At 34.2% G+C, this 17,659-nt stretch overlaps 1 long non-coding RNA gene and 1 pseudogene across 1 annotated transcript; one reads left to right on the top strand and one right to left on the bottom strand.

Annotated features, from left to right (window-relative positions):
• The first annotated feature begins 4,135 nt into the window (after positions 1–4,135).
• Positions 4,136–7,066, top strand: LOC105115351 (MATE efflux family protein 9-like; annotated as a pseudogene).
• Positions 7,067–9,968: 2,902 nt separating this feature from the next.
• On the bottom strand, positions 9,969–17,096 carry LOC105115345 (uncharacterized). Its single transcript, XR_840324.1, has 6 exons — positions 17,007–17,096; positions 16,706–16,864; positions 11,347–12,042; positions 10,287–10,657; positions 10,135–10,193; positions 9,969–10,066 (listed from the first exon to the last, which is right to left on the bottom strand). It is a non-coding gene; the product is annotated as an uncharacterized LOC105115345 (long non-coding RNA).
• Between the last annotated feature and the right edge of the window lie 563 nt (positions 17,097–17,659).

The raw sequence follows: 17,659 nt of genomic DNA, 5'->3' as shown, positions 1-17,659 counted from the left end.
GGTAAGGTTATTGAAAAACCTACTCTTGAACCTTGTGAGAAAGATGATAAGTTAATCTCTAAGGGTAAGGAAGGGGTTGAATTTGAATATTACAAGGAAAAGACTAATTCCCCACCAGTACTTTCATTTCCTTATGCTATAACCAAACAAAGAAAAGTTAATCATGATTGTGAAATCTTTAAAACTTTCAAACAGGCAGAAATTAAGGATAAAAAAGGCACCGAAAATATTGTCGCGGATCATTTGTTAAAATTGGCAATAGATTCAACATCGGACATCATACCAATTGATGATTACTTTCTTGTTAAATCTTTACTTTCTCTTAGTTCAATGTCTTGGTTTGCTAAAAATATCAATTTTCTTGCTTCAGAATTTTTGCCAACTCATTCAGATAACCAAGATAAAAAAAAGTTTTTGAGTGACGTGCAAAATTTTTATTAGGATGACCTTTACTTATTCAAATATTGTCCTGATCAAATATTTCAAAGTTGCATTCCTAACAATGAGGTAAGTAGTGCCATTAAATTTTGTCACTCTGAGACATGTGAAAGTTATTTCTCATCAAAGAAAACAACTACTAGATTTTATTGATCCTCCATGTTCAAGGCCTCCAATGATAATTCACACAAATTACCAGTATGAAATTTCCTAAATTCCTATTTAGAAGAGATGGATTGCTATGCTTAGAGTGTGAGCTCTCTATTTTATGACTTATATAGTTTTTATGTCTAACAAATAACTATTAAAAAAAATAAGAGATATAACTTACTATTTATAATGAAATTTAAAAAACCTTATAAATTAACAAAATATCAATGTCTCTTGAATAATATTCATATATTAATTCAAAATAATTTTAGAAATTAACTCAATCAAGTCATAACTTATTTTTTCTAGATCTAGAAATATAATCCTTGTATTGACTATATTCTAGTTCTTAATTTCTAAAATATATTTTAATCAAGTCATATTTAATTAAATCATCTTATTTTAATTTCAAAGTAATGATTCTTAATGTATGTGACCCATTAGGTTCCCAATATATTAGCCCAAATATAAATTATAATTTTAATTAAATAGAATTAAAAAAATTAATTTATTATCAATTTAAAAATTAATTAATTTATATTTGAGAATCAGGTGCATCGTCTAGCAATGTGTTATAATCTTCTAAATATTAGAAAAGTCATTAGTGGTTTGATTTTCTGTTTTTTTAGTGTAATTAATATCCTTTCATCAATAATATTTTAACATTAAATCATAAAGTATGTTTGTAATGGTAAATCATGTTTGTTATCTATACAATAGTCATTGATCATTTGAATAAGATTTCAAACTATTTTCAAATCCCATTCCACCTTAGCCAATGATTTTTTAATTAATACTATTTGAGAACATATAAAATATTTTTTCTAATTCACCTAGGGTAACGAATTCTCTCTTGATCACTCAAGTACATTCATATAGTTTATGTTAGATCCAATATCTGCCCCTTCGTTACCTTAATTAAGACAAAATGTAACAAGATCAAAGAATAACATTAGATAACTTAGTGATCTCAAGTCTAATGATCACTTACATAACCGTCATATAAGTCTTTCCATAAATATAAGTGATCTCTTTATATAAGATTCTTATATAGGTCAGTTCAATACACATGTCCTATGATAAATACTTATATATTAGTTTCAAATATCCCTCATACACTTGCTTATAAGAACAATTGTTTCCTTTCATTAAAAAAATAACATAATATATATATTAGTCTCTACGACTCTAATAAATATTCAGTATTTAAGAAAGTATCGACTATGAATGTTTTAAGAATATTGTTTTAATGCAATAGAAATCTCATAATTATAACAACTTTATAACTTTTTTTGCAAAATATTTTTGTCCTATAAACCTTATCTTTACTCTATATTCATAAATCAAATATTAGATTCATTAATTTAATATTATATGAATATTAAAGATAAATTATGTTTTTATTAATAATAAATATGTATTTATTTGAATACAATAATATCATGTATAACCAATTGATCGGCTATGAGGCATATTAAACTAACAAAAACTATTTACTTTGAAACCTTCTCCATAATTTTTTTCCTTGATATTTTAGAAGGTTAAACAAAAGGCAAATATTAAAATCTAATTACTTATCTACCCAATATAAAACCTCTTCATAATCATCTTGGATAAATTTTAAAATTAATAATTTTCTCAAATCTTGTCAAGATGAAATTAAAGGCATATCAATATAAGTTCTAAAGTCTCAAAATTCAAACTACCATTCTTTAGCACCATAAGAAAGTTCATGTGCATGGTAAATCTTACTTTTAATGATAAAAAACCTTGTTGAAATAAAATTAAGATTTCAACTCTTTCAATCAGTAAATAAATTTTTTCTTCAAGAATCTCCCATCATAAAATGAACTCTTATCAAATGCAGGAATAGATCGAGGGTTTGGTTCGGCTCAAGGTAAGTCTCCAGGGAAGCTCCTCTTCTCTTTCGTTCCCTGTTTACGTTACCTATTAATTAAGCTTGATCTACTATGGCTTGCTCTAAATGATCCATTATTTGATCCTGAGCTCGTGCAAAATGATGTAGTTTTTGCTCTTGAGCTAGCATAACACCTTGAAGGGCCTCCACTCCAATATTGCAGAGTGGATCGATATTGTCTCTATCCATTAAAGAGAAAAATCTACTCTGATATCACTTGACATAGCATAAAGTGTGGATTGAAGCTAGAGGCTCTCAAACACTAATGTTAAAGTCCTAAACTGTAGAGAAATTAATATAATAAACTCTTGTATTTTATAAAATATGAATAATAATATGAATCTTTCAAAATAAACCAAACATCATTATTTATACTAATTATAGACCTAAAATACTTTATATTAAAGAATTCATAATTAAAACTTACCTAGCATTAGGATTCTTAACTAGTAAAATACTAATTAAATTAAAAATCCTAAGCTAAATAGAAAAAATAACCCAAATACAATAAAATAAATAAAGATAATTTCTAAGCTAAATAGAAAAAATAATCCAAATACAATAAAATAAATAAAGATAATCTTTTATAGTAATTCTCAAATTTTATTTGAAAGTCTTTCTAATCTCTGAACATCATAAAATTTTAATCTAATAAAAAACTAGGCTTTTAAATTTTTTTATTAAAATTTCATCTCGATTCAATAATTATGTTTAATGTATCAAACCATATCTTGAATTTTTTTTAAGCTCCTTGGAATCTAAAAACTTTAATTATTAATGACATAATTTAATAATTATTATTATGATAAGAACATGTACAAAATTTCCCTGTGCCACTAGCCTTCTGTTGGACCGGAAGTACTAAAATCAGAAAAGGAATATATAAAAAAAAAACATGTGTACTGTGGATACACGAGTGATTGTGTTTTTCTTTATATAATGACATAAGGTGATCGCCAATTCTGTAACTCTACTAACAGTCTGCTTGTTTTAGTTTCATAGTTCCAATTAATTTAGTGTACTCTTTAGCTTCATGTTTATATTAACTTTTTAAGACATGGCTGTTTGCTTGCATGATTTTTTTTCCTTATATTTGAAACATAGGCTGGTTAAGAGTTGAAGAACTGGAGATCTAGGATGATGAAAGATCTGTATTCGTGATTCATATCAATCTCCTTCCACGAGTTTCTCATATGTTTTGAGCAAATATAATATAGTTGGATTTGTGATAACAAGTGATACTAAATAGTCAGGTGTGAGTTTGTTATATCTAGATAAAAATATACTCTAAACAGATAACATAAATGAACAAAAAGATATATTTATAAACTAGTGGAACAGCTTAAATGCTCAAGTACGAGGAATGTGATTTCTCTTGTTCAAGTTTCTGATCACGTATTTGCAGACTATAATGTAGTAGCTTGCTTGAATTAAAGGATGAAGCTTTTTCCAACATCACATTCTTGGTGTCAAGGTTTGCCCCCTATTGGCATCTTAAGATGCAGAACGAATGTTGGAGAACATGCAGTCGTTGGGCATTTGTCCCGTTTTGGCCAAACTTAGTTTATCAAATATGCAGCAGTGGAAGAGAACATAAGATGCATTTGCGTGAAGGAAGATCCTAGAGCAATGAATTGTAAATGGAAGCTCTCTCTGAAAGAGCTGAAGAAGGTGAGCTATGTAGCAGCGTCAATGGTGACAGTCACAGTTTTGCAGTACCTGATGCAGGTTGTTTTCAGTGATTATGGTTGGGCATCTTGATGAGCTTTCAGTATCTGGGGGTCACTATTGCCTCCTCTTTCACCAGTGTTACCGGCTTCAGTCTGCTTGCAACTTCTTTTCCTCTCTTATTTGGAGACTACACCTAAATACTAGTCTAAATTCTTAGCAAAAGTTTTCAATCAGTAAAGAACTGTTGATATAGAGATGTGCACAAGAGTAGAGTTGAACTTAACTGCTTGATTATTAGAGCTTCGTCTGCCTAGCTTAGATTACATCTGAGCTAGCATGTTCATTCTCGACTAAGTTTGATCAAACTGACATAGATTAAGCCCATATTTTGATGCCTGAATGTTTGCTAATATTGCATCAAATCTTTACATAGAGAATGATACACAAGTCATATGCTTTTCGCTGTCCTTCCATTTTTGAACTGCTTATGAACTTTTTTAAAGTTTATATTTGCAAGAGCTTGACCATCACTACGTACCATGGTTCAAAAATCTTTTTTAAAGTTTATATTTGCAAGAGCTAGACCATCACTACGTACCATGGTTCAAAAAATGAAGGAATAACATCTGATCATAGCCCAACAGATCATTCATCATGGGAAAAAAGTTCATATCCATGAAACGATGGGTTGGCCCTTGATACTATATGAGACAGTAGGCTCGAATGCAGGGATAACATCTTCAGAAGCAGTTTCTTAATGCTCTCTATTTGTTGAATATTTTTATGATAGATTTTGGATTTGCCAATCTCTATGATGTTTATGGATTCGTGATTGAGTATCCAATCCATATCTGTTCTTTGTTACATATTTCTATACTAAAGTCTTGTGTTTCAAGGAAACTTCATGGCTGCACCTAGGGTTCTTGTTTGGGAACATTTAGTATCGAATTGAGGGTTGAGTTTGAGGATTATGGTCAATCTTTTCTGTTGCTCTCTAGGACATTGATCTTGATCTCCGCAAAACAAAAAATAGTTGAGCTTGAAATTGCCTGCACTGGACATGTGTCTAGCACAGGACTTTCCTCATTTGTGCATTGACTACTATACTGATATGCAAAGAAAATGAAAATAACCAGATTTGAAAAGGTTTTGGTGTTTTTTATTTGTTTCTTTTAACCAAGTTGAACACTCAAAGCCGAACTAAATGTCATACATTATTCAGGTTACATGATATGTAGGTTCAGGGAGTTTCGAGCAAGCTTTTCAAGGTCCACTTGGGTTGTGAATGTCAACAATTCAGAATGGCTGGTGCGTTGGAGACTCTATGCTGGCAGGCTTATGGAGCAAAGCAATATCAAAAGCTTGGGATTTATACTTATTGTACCATAATTTCCTTGATTCTGGTTTGTCTCCCTATATCCTTTCTATGGATGTTCATAGACAAGCTTCTAATCCTTATAGGCCAAGACCCTTCAATCTCCCATGCCGCTCGCAAATACTGTATTTGCCTCATTCATAACTTATTTTCATATGCTTTCCTTCAAGCACTGATTCGCTACTTCCAAACTCAAAGTTCGATCCTTCAAATGCTGTTTAGTTCATTTACATATCTGCGTGTTTCCATGCACCTCTTTGTTGGGCTCTAGTGTTTAAAGCAGAAATGGGAATTATAGGAGCAGCATTTGCTATCAGTCTAACATGCTGGTTTAAATGATATCTTGCTTGGATTCTTCATGAAGTATTCTTCGGAATGTGAGAAAACTCGTTGTGTGTTCTCAAAGGATGGCTTTTTGAGCCCAAGGGAGCTCTTCCGCTTTGCTGTTCTCTCTGCAGAAATGACTTAGTAATTTCTTTCTCAAATCTTTCAATCAAAACAATGTTTTTTCCCCATCCTTTTTACTATTTGTTTGCAGTAGGGATCTAATATCATCCTCTGTATGCCAATTTCTTTAGTCTTGAATGGTCTTATCAGGTGCTTATTTTGGTACCTAAGCTTTTATTTCTGTATTCTCTTCATGGTATCCTTTCACTTTGCAAGAGGTTTTAACTGGTGTGCTTTTGATTCCTCCAAGTGATTGCTTGCAGCTTTAAAATCACCTATCTGCATTACTTCATTCCTTGTGGGTTAGGGGCCACAGTAAGGTTTTGTTCTAAACTTGTTTATACCTCTATTGCATATACATCATGTAACTGAGTTTTCTTTTTTACTTTTCCTTGTCATTACTCTTTCTGAAGGAAAATTTTGAACCTTTTTGTAGCACCCGGGTTTCAAATGTGTCGGGAGCTGGAAATCCTCAGGCAGCTAAAATGGCTGTTTGGGCAGTAAAGGTTCTTGCAATCACTGAGGGGATTGTTATAAGCACAGCTCTCTTCTTTTGTCGCCACATCTTGGGGTATGCATCCAGAAGCGAGAAGGACATTGTATACCATGTTGCAGATATGGATCCTTTCATTTGTTTGCCAGTTATCATGGACCGCTTGCAACCAGTTCTTTCAGGAAAGTATCGTAGCTTTTTCTCATGCATGTGTTTATTGGGCCAAAATATCTCTTTATCACCTCAATCTAAACTTTGCAATAGTCACCAACAGCTTTCTTTAAATATAGAAGAAAAGAATATAAAGCTGCCTACATTAGTCGATACTGGATGATGATCTTTCTTTCTTGAAATTGCTTAAAGATACGATCATAGTGTGCTTATCTATTCTGCATCAGGGGTTGCTAGAGGAAGTGGGTGGAAGAATGGTGGAGCCTTCGTGAATCTGGTTGGGACACCGGTGCAGCGGTGTTGGCTTTTGTTGTACACCCAAGGGGGAAGGGCCTTTTGATTGGATTGACAACAAGATCATGTGTACAAGGAAGCAACTCTGCTTGCTCTCTGGAGACCAGTTGGCAAGAATAGGTCTAAACTTCTTCATTGATTCGTTTATAGCCTCGCCTTGTTAGAAAGATCAACATGTTAAAGAATCAATGCCACCGTTCATATTTTGGACTGAATTGTTATTCTGAATCTAAATTTCCAATGATTTCTCCTTTCTACTGGCAATTGTCGAAACATCTCTAAGCATGTCAGATGAAACCTGCTCTAATGCTGGCTTGAATTTTTTGTGGATATTAGCATCCAAATCTAGAGATGGGATATTTGAGGAAGACTCGTAAAGTGGATTCAAAAGAGCAAAAATCATCAATAAATCATTGAACTAGAAATTCGTACCTTTAAGATCAATTATATTTTCTTATTCACAAAGTAACTAAATTTTATTTCAGAGATTGCTAACACTTTGAGCTATGATTTGTTCTCATGATAGCTGCAAAAGAAGGATTCATTCATTGTACAGGCACCTTCATATCCTGAAACTAGTTTCAACTAAACATGTCAGCGTTCAAGCATGGCACGTTTCCAATTTACAAATCTGCTTTTGATTCTTCATGCATTTTTCTACTTCCCGTGTCAAGATTTCCAACCTACCTTTTGTCTAGACTCTAGCTACATCGATAATCACTGTGCATGCCCTGTCATCTGCAGTTCAGACTAATGATTCAGTGGGCTGTGAACATCACAAGACCTCAATTCCCTCTACCTGCTAAACTCTCAAAGCCAAATCGGCATCCTCTGTGTGTGCGTGATGGCATTGTATTAGTCCAAGCCACAGAAAACAGAACACAATTGTCATGAGATAATAATCCATGCATGCGTGCGTAATAATCCATGCATGCGTGCGTCAATGTGTCTGGAGATTGTGCAGAGACAGGTTTAACATGTATCAATACCTAAACAAATCTAGAAAAATTCCGTACAACAGGGAGTCAAGTTTATCAGCAGGAAATGACCATAGTTTTCAGATACGAAAGATGGAAAAGGGAAACGCAAAGCAGATGTTTCATACCTTGAATCCTTTTGACGTGTCAGGTATACAGACTGAGATGTAACAATCTGAAATTACTAACCATGATTCAGAAATTTCTTCACAATTGACGGAAAAAGGGCATTATCTCAGAACAGGACACTGTTATCAGCTTGTTTCAATTTTGTAACAGAGAAAAACAAAAGTGGGGGGATCTCAATTCTAAAGTTCCAACTTCAAAGTAAAAATAGAAAACTATAAGCATGTAAATGAGAGACGGGATAATATTTGACCTTATGCACGGGCTTTGGATTTGAGGTCCTCTGACTGCCCGTCCCCTTGGATGAGTCAGATTTTGGTCCAATTCTGGCATCGATTTCATCTAATCCCTGCAGAGCAAATGCATGCATCAATTGGAAGTAAGAGTTTTACTAAATGGAGATAAAATGATGTTCATCATCTGAAACAGATAAAAGTATCAGATACCAGACAACGTTAGAAAACCAGAAATAACGATTAAACTCAGAAGAAAACAGAATAATCATCAAATGATGCTAGCTTGTAGATTGGAGGAAGAGCCTGTCTAGCAATAAGTAGGTATATAATCCGAGTTTGTCAGTGTGTCAATAAAGAATTAAATATGAGACCCGGAGTTATCAGCGAGATAAATTCATAGAGTCAATGGCACAAGAGCCAGCACAGTGGTGCAAAGAATCTAGTTAGATGAGGTAGAGCATTCCAATAACAGGATGACCTTTAGAGTTTGTAGCCAATGAAAATGGCCTACAGTAACGAAGAACTGTTCAGTATTCCAATAGTAATTACATCTTCTGTCAGATGTCAGTATTTTTAGATCCCATCATGCGGATCCATATGGAATCCACAAAAAATGGAATCTTAATGGAGTGCCAGTACAATGGCAGTGCCAGAAATTTTCCTAAATGGAACTTCAATTTCTTGCAATAATGATGGATTAAAGGAAACTGTTACACATCACAAAACAGCCTTACAGCTCTATAATATAAGTTTGCTTATAATGTATAACAATCCCAAGTTCATCCTCAAACGAGGATTCTGCAGAATGAAATGCAGGGAGCCAAAATACACTACTGGACTGATGCCACAGCATCACCTTGTATCATGTCGGATACAATTATATATAGTGCTTGATAAGTTGATTTCTATTTATGTGTTGGTCACTGTATTTTCCTAAATATCATAAGGAAGAGTAAAATAAGATATTTATAAGAAACCATATATTAAAAATTGCATATGCACACACAAAGGAAACACATTTAACAAGAGTGAATCATGGTATTATATAAACATGTGCTGCCTTCAGCCCATTTGCATCATTTTCAGTATCTTCCACAGAAAAACACATAATCTATATATCATCTTCAGGACTAATTCTCATTTCTAGTAATCTATAGGTTTCTGCTAAAAAAGAAAAAGAAGCACAACCTGCGAATAACATTGATTGCTCCTATCGAAAATAGGATCGACTACGGATTCAAGCCATAGCACATGGTTTCAAAAAAGCATATGATTTTCCCGATCTAAATAAAATAAAGCATTTACATGCAGTCAATCAGTACAATAATGAAAACATCACCGTGATGGCATGATCTCTTTTTTATAGATTCTACGGACCATTGCCTGCTGCTTCATCTGGGACACAGGCATTAATATTCAATTACAAGACTATTTTGAAAGCAGTAACCCAAGAAAGGGTTTAGAATCAAAATGATTAGACTAGAAAATATGCACGCGTAACTTGAATATTTGTTGAAAAAATCGAATTCAGTTCTAATATCTTAAATGATCATTTAAAATGCAAAACTTATTAGCAGAAGCAATTGGCAATATCCATCTGCCATCCACTCGGAATTGGAAAAGTTTAAAATGCTATAAACCCTCAAGAAGAGAGGTCCAATTATGATGCATTACACGACTTTTGGTCTCTGGCTCTCAGATTCTCTACTCTTTGGAAGACTATGGTGGCCACTCAACCCCAAAGACCTCTGACCAAATCCATCACAGCTCCTGAAAAATTATCCAAATTTAAAACCTGATGCGAGAAGAAGAGAGAGAGGTCTTATGCAACATCAAACCTGTTATCTACACTGAATTTTCTCAAATGACTAATGGCGGTCATCACTTTCGAACTTCTCTGCATATATAAATGCAGATGAACAATCAGTGAAAATCATTAACAAGCAGAGAACACTGGAGTGTCCAAGTGAACACAGACCAGATGATCTACCTGAGCAGGTCAAGTGAGAGCTGATGATGTTCCTGGTAGCGTGTCTGACAAGCTTTTGGGAGTTGAATGTGTTTTAGGTGGACCACCTCTAATATTAGAAGACAGTGAGACTATTTTGCCCTTTGTTAATGAAGCATGAAGAACTGTTGCACTTGATTGTACTTCCCTACTTTGTCTATGTGATTGAACCTGGTCATATTTTTTGTTGCTTGCGGTCTTGGTGGTAATTATTTTGCCTGAAACAAGAATAACATCTGCCTTGCTTGTAAATCCTTACAAAAAGATGGCTTTGGCTTCTCGGATGGCTTAACCACATCTTTGCTCATTCTGCAGTCCGATTTTGTTCTGTTTGCAGCAGAAACAACAGTCCCCTAGTTGAGAACGCAATTTAAAATTGATAATTAGGATATTGGTATTAGTAATTGATAGCGCAATCAAAAAGCCTTGCACAAATTGCAGAGAACATAGAAAAGTCATATAAGCTTTAATGTGACAGGAAAACATTTCAATATCATGGCAGACTATGATGGCAGTGTAACAATCACAACAACTACATGCAACACAACACACTTAATAGAGCTTATTCAAGAAAATAAAAGCAAGGGGCTAATCAGGCAGGTAGGGGGGAATTGGTTTTGTCCATAATGGCATGTAGTCACTCTCTTGACACGCCCCTCACCGCCTCACTCTTGGGTTGAGTGGCCTGCAATCCACTGTGATTGGATAGCAAGATAAGGAAATGAGAGAAATATAACCAAGAATATCTTTCCTTGTTTCACGGTGTTTGGTCTCCGGGCCTTCCAATCTCCACATGATTCAAAGCAGATGATCAACAGATCTTCATATATCAGAAACTAGCAACCATGCATGAAGAAACAAGCTCTTTAGGTATTTTGCATGCAGGATAAAAATACCTTCAGAGAACATAGATCAGAAGCCAATCCCTTAAAATTAATGGGCTTGATATGCGGGTTTAAAAAGAAAGTAATTACAACCTACATGAATTATCAACCCTGGCATTGGTAGAGGGGTGACCTGGAATGAAACGTTAATTGTTTACCTTGACCCTCATACTAGATGCCTGCTTCTTCAGTGTGCCTCCATTGTTCTTGTTTTCATTGCTGACTGGGCTCCCTTTCTGTCTAGTTTTGGAACTGCTTTTTACCGATGGAGTACATGACGAGGAACCATCTTCCATAGAATATTTTGGTATTCTGGCAGAAAAGCATACCCCTATTTCATCTTCTTTGCCAGCTCCACCACTGTTCCCATTAAGGTAACTTTCGTCTTCTACTCAATCATTAATGCCTCTCCTAGATGCGTTAATATTACCAGTGGTATGATTATCTAAAATCTGGATTTTATAGACATTGCTAAGCTTGTTTTCTTCTTTTGATCTTTGAACATCAGCACCATCATCTTCCTGACTAGTATTGCTAGGTTTACTTTCCTTTTTTGATGCTTCAGTATCAACACCATTTTCTTCCTGTGTAGTAATCTCCTGTCCATTTTGATAGGAATCAGTTTGAGTAGTTTCTTGCTCTGCTTGCAATCCCTTCATAGCTCTAATTTTTTTATAGTATTCCTCTAAGTATGCCTTCTTCTGAGCAACTAATTCTGGTGCCTTGAATTTCTCCAACTCCTCCTGACATCTGTTGTGGGAGAAAACAGAATATTTTTCCCATGCAAGCGTGTCTGAATTGTATCTTCCAAAAGATATCGAACTGCAATCCAGAATTTGAGAGATGGATACATCCTGTTGAAAGCTAAGCTGATTACTTGTGGTTGAAGTCTTAGAAAAAGACTATGCAGACTATAGCAAATAGCAAGAAGAATGAAGAAATGGAAGGAATTCTGTTAAATCAGTTAAAGAGATAATTAAAATAGTTATGGCAGTTATAAACGGTTTTTACTGTTACAAATCTATTATAAATCATTTCTTACATGTGTAAGAATAGCAACCCTCCATTAATGGATGGATGAGATCATCTTGGTTTCTAAAATAATAGAATCAGTCTTGGGAGAAGACATCAACCTTTTAGTCGTGTCACTCGGGGAAGTAGTCAAGCAAGTATAAAGCCATAGTGTCAAATCTGTCAGAAGCAACACTTTGGATTATGCATATATAAAGGAAAACCAAGATATGGAAGATGCAATCAGTTTGGCCATATTGCAAAAGATTATGAGAGTCACAGACACAAACAACTAGCAAATTATGCAAAAGAAGAGAGAGTTACCATTAGAACCATGTTCTATGCTTGCCATTTTGCAATTCTGCAAGATGGAAAGGTATGGTTTGTGGATAGTGCCCGCTGCAACCACATGACATCTCAAGAATCTGAACTAATCAACATCGATAGAATAGTAACCTGCAAAGTAAAGATGGGCTCAGGAGAACTTGTGCAAGCAACTGGAAAAGGCACATTGGTTGTGGACACTCAGCATAGGAAAAGATATATAAAAGAGGTACTGCTTGTTCCTGGATTAGATGAAAATCTATTGAGTGTAGGCCAGATGACAGAGCATGGTTATCATATTCTTTTTGGAGGTAACAAAGCAGTAATATTTGATGATGAAAACCTCAACAATGTTATAACAATAGTGATCATGGGAGGAAGTTGATGCTTTCCACTTTCACTTGAATCCATCACACCTGCAGTAAGGAAAACTTTAGTGACTGAAGACTTTTGGATATGGCATAGAAGACCGGGACACTTAAATTTTGCTACCATGAAAAAGATGCAGCAAAAAGAGATGGTATGGGGACTTCCTGTTCTGATAGAAGTAGAAGATATATGTGCAAGCTGTGCTTCAAGTAAACATCACAGGGAGAAATTCGATAAAGAGCAAGCATGAAGAGCAAGCTATGTACTAGAATTAATCCACACTGATCTATATGGACCAATGCAGAATGAATTTGTGGGAGGGAACATATACTTCATCACATTCATTGACAACTACTCAAGAATGTGTTGGGTATACTTCCTCGGAAACAAATCTGATGCACTCAATGTGTTCAAGAAATTTAAAGCATTTGTTGAGCTACAAAGTGGATATAAATTGAAGAAACTAAGAAGTGACAGAGGTGGTGAATACACCTCAAATGAGTTTGAAGAATTATGTGTAAAATAAAGAATGGAGAGGCAGCTAACAATTGCATACTCTCCTCAACAAAATGGAGTTACAAAGAGGAGAAACAGAACAATCTGTGAAATGGCAAGGTCCATGCTGATAGAGAAAGAAATTCCAGTAATCTTCTAGGCAGAAGCTGTGAATACAGCTGTGTATATACAAAACAGATGTTATATAACATCAGTTATTGAAAAGACTCTATTTGAAGCTTTCATGGGAAGAAAGCAAAGAGTCAAGAATCTAAAGGTGTTCGGTTGCTTGTGATACACTTATATCCCATCATCACTAAGGTAAAATTAGGATAGCAAAGCGAGAAAGGGAGTGTTTGTTGGATATGGTAGCTGTGAGAAAGGGTATAGAGTATATGACCTAAAATATGAGAAGATTGTTCTCTCAATAAGTGTGATTTTCAATGAAGATAGATCATGGAATTGGAAAAAAAATCTGATGAACTAAAACCATTTGTCTCTCAATCTTGAAGGAGGTGAAGTTGAAGGTGAAAATTATGAAGAACACTCTACTACAGCCCAACTTGATAATGTTGAACATTGCCATCCAAATTCTACAGTTAGAGAGTTAACTGAGAATATTGACAGTGCTAACAGTCAATAATCTACACCTAGCTTTACTCTAGTAAAATTGAAAACCTTAGAAGATATACATGCAAGGTGTCACATGTACATCATAGAACCTAAGAATTATCAAGAAGCTTTTGGAGATAAAGCCTAGCAGGAGGCTATAAAGGAAGAATTGGAAGTGATAGAGAAGAATAATACTTGGGAATTGGTGGAGAGACCGATTAATAAACCTATGATAGGAGTGAAATAGGTGTACAAAACTAAACTTTATCTTGATGGAATAGTACAAAAACACAAGGCTCGTCTTGTAGCAAAAGGATATGAACAGAAATCTGGAATTGATTATAATGAAACCTTTGCACCAGTAGCAAGGCTAGACACAATTCGAACTTTCATTGCACTTATAGCACAGAAAGGTTGGAAGTTGTTTCAATTGGATGTTAAGTCAGCATTCCTAAATGGTGTCCTTAAAGAAGAAATGTATGTTGAGCAGCTTGAAGGGTTTGAAGTAAAGAATGCAGGACACAAAGTTTACAAAATAAAAAAGGCCTTATATAGATTAAATCAGGCACCGAGGGCTTGGTACAATAAAATTGATGTATATCTCTCTATGTGCAAATTCAAAAGGAGCACAAATGAAGCTACTTTGTATACAAGGTCAGACCTGGAAGGTAATTTAATCATTGTCTCAGTCTATGTTGATGACATTGTGTACATTGGTAGCAATGAAAGGTTGCTTAGTGAATTTAAAAGAGAAATGATACAGATGTATGAAATGTCTAATCTTGGGCTCCTTTATCATTTTCTTGGCATGGGAATACTACAAACCAATCAAGGGGTATTTATTCATCAAGGCAAATATGTCAAATCCTTTGCTTAGTAAGTTTGGACTTGATGACTGCAAACCAGTCTCCATTCCCTTGGCCACTAGTGAGAAACTGAAGAAGGTGGATGGGAGTGAGTTGGCTAATGAAGGACTTTATAGAAAAATGATATGAAGTTTACTATATTTGACAGCAACAAGTCCTAATCTAATATATGCTGCAAGCTTACTATCACGGTTTATGACTGGACTTACCAAAATTCACATAGGAGCTGCAAAGAAGGTCCTAAGATATGTGCAAGGAACTCTTAGCTATGTGATTGAATACGTAAGGGATCAATCAGCAACTCTTATTGGATTTTGTGATGCAAATTGGATAAGAAGTGAAGATGATAGCAAAAACACTTCGAGCTATGCATTCAACTTTGGAAGTGGAACATTCTCCTAGTCATCTATGAAACAGAACACAGTAGCATTATCAACTGTAAAAACTGAGGATGTCTTAGCATCTAAAGCAACTTCTCAGTCTATTTGCTTATGGTTTGTTCTTGATGATTTTGGTGAAATGCAAATTGAGGCAACACCCTTGTTCTGTGATAACATGTCAGCAATTTCAATGGTCAAAAATCCTGTTTTCCATCAAAAAACAAGACACATAAACAGGAAGTATCATTTCATAAGGGAGGCTCTGCAAAAAGGAGTAATTAATGTGAAGTTCTATAAAAGTGAAGAACAACTTGCAGACATCTTTACGAAAGCACTACCTAAAGATAAATTCACGCAACTAAGGCTTAAAGTTAAACCAGTAAACAGCTTATGAGAGGCTATTGAGAGCTAAGTTGATTACTTGTAGTTGAAGTCTTATAATAAGATTACGCAGATTGTAGCAAGAAGAATGAAAAAATGGAAGGAATTTTATTAAATCAATTAAAGAGGTAGTTAAAATAGTTATCACAGTTATAGTTGGTTTTTACAGTTACAAATCTGTTACAAATTGTTTCTTACATATGTAAGAATCATAACCCTTCATAACCCTCCATTAATAGATAGATGAGATGATTTTGGTTTCTAAAATAGTGGAATTAGTTACACATGGAATGTGTATAAAAGCAGAGCTTGTTGCATTAATTGAAAAAATATACAGAATTTCTTCTCAATCTTCTCCACAAACTTGTTTACAATTTTCTTCTCAATACCTCCAATAAACAAACACATCCTGCTTTAGATATTACAGATAAATAAAACGCAAAAGTAAAAAAAAATCATTGAACAGTGATGATCAAATTAATCGAAGAACAACTTTAAACATTTAAAATTAATGCAGTTCTACATCTCAATCAGTAACTCAACACTACATTTTTTATATATATAATTAGTGCATTCTGGGTTAAAAAGTTGCAAGTTATCTAATTGAACTAGATTAAATTTATAGTTTCACGGTGAATACTCAGGGTTCTGATCTAGTAAGTTTCATGTTAATTACCCTATTAATCAAACTGATTGTCGCTAAAAAAAATTGCATTTGGTTCTATATTTCAAATTCTTCAGGGCTCCAATAGGATTCTGAAAATATCTTGATAATCAATATAAAAACTACACATATGGCATTATGTGCAATGGAGAAAATTGTTCTTCGTTAACACTTTCTTACAAGCATTTTTAGTTTACTTTAAATCTTAATCACAAACATACACAATTTGCTGCAAAAGTGAGGGCATTTGCCTTTGATTACGCATAAGTAATCTGACTGAGGCTTTTATCTGATTAATAATCAAGTGTAGAATATTAAAATAACCTATATGGGAAATGAAAATTTATTGTTTGCAGATGGCAGAAACAAAGTAAACCAAGCAAGAAACGTTAGGCAAAACAGCCAGAGATTATACCTGGGATTCTCCCTTCTCTGATGATAGTTCTAGGCATGACCATTTGTTTCCATAGGTTTGATGGTGTTGTTGGTGATCAAGATGGTCTGTTTCAGTGGCCATTTCCTCTCTCTATGGACTCAACTTCTCTGTACAAATCTCCTCATGTATGAAAAACAACTGCAAAAATATATTAAAAAACCCAGTTAACCCCAAGTCGTCATGAATCATAAGAATCCAAGAAAATGTGTAAAATAGACAGTATATCTTGAAAATCATGGCTTCTTAAGAATCTAATAATTATATTGTACAGAGGGAACACCTCCCAGTATTGTAAACATGTCTTGATGGTGCCGAGGACGACGATGCGTCATGCCTATGATGTTCAGTCTGATCACTCTCCATTTCCACAGCTGAAATTCTCTTCGCTTTTAAAGACAGCAACAACATTAATGGAAGAAGCATCAGATTTCAAAAACCCATGTATCTCTCTGAAATATAAACTAAGACCAGTTAATGCATTTAAGGTTTCCAACCTTTGAAATTCAGCTCGTGTTAAGGACCAAAAATGAAGATTAAGTGGTAACTAACTTTCTTGTTCAAAGATTTAAAACATTTCCTTGTACTCACTGCTTTCTCTCTCTCTTTCTGTGTGGTTGCCAAGAAAAATAAATGGAGGAAAGCTTAGCCAATTAACCAAATAAGAATCTCTTCGAGCATTTATTCATTTTGTTCTGTAGGGTTGGTTGGTTTCCACTCTACATGTATACCTTGCTTGTTACGACTACGAGGGGACATGAAGGGCCTGCTCCTACTGTCAGTCCCGGGTTTAGAAAGTGTTTCAAGCTGCATTTTAAAAGTATTTTAAAACAAAATTTAATGTTTTTTAATTAATATATTTTTTATTTTTTCAAATTATTTTAATGTGTTAATTTTAAAAATAATTTAAAAAAAATTAATATATTTTTTTAAATA

Source organism: Populus euphratica, unplaced genomic scaffold (assembly GCF_000495115.2).
Source record: "Populus euphratica unplaced genomic scaffold, PopEup_1.0 scaffold686.1, whole genome shotgun sequence".
Lineage (NCBI taxonomy): Eukaryota > Viridiplantae > Streptophyta > Magnoliopsida > Malpighiales > Salicaceae > Populus > Populus euphratica.
This window is presented reverse-complemented; position numbering and strand designations above follow the sequence as displayed.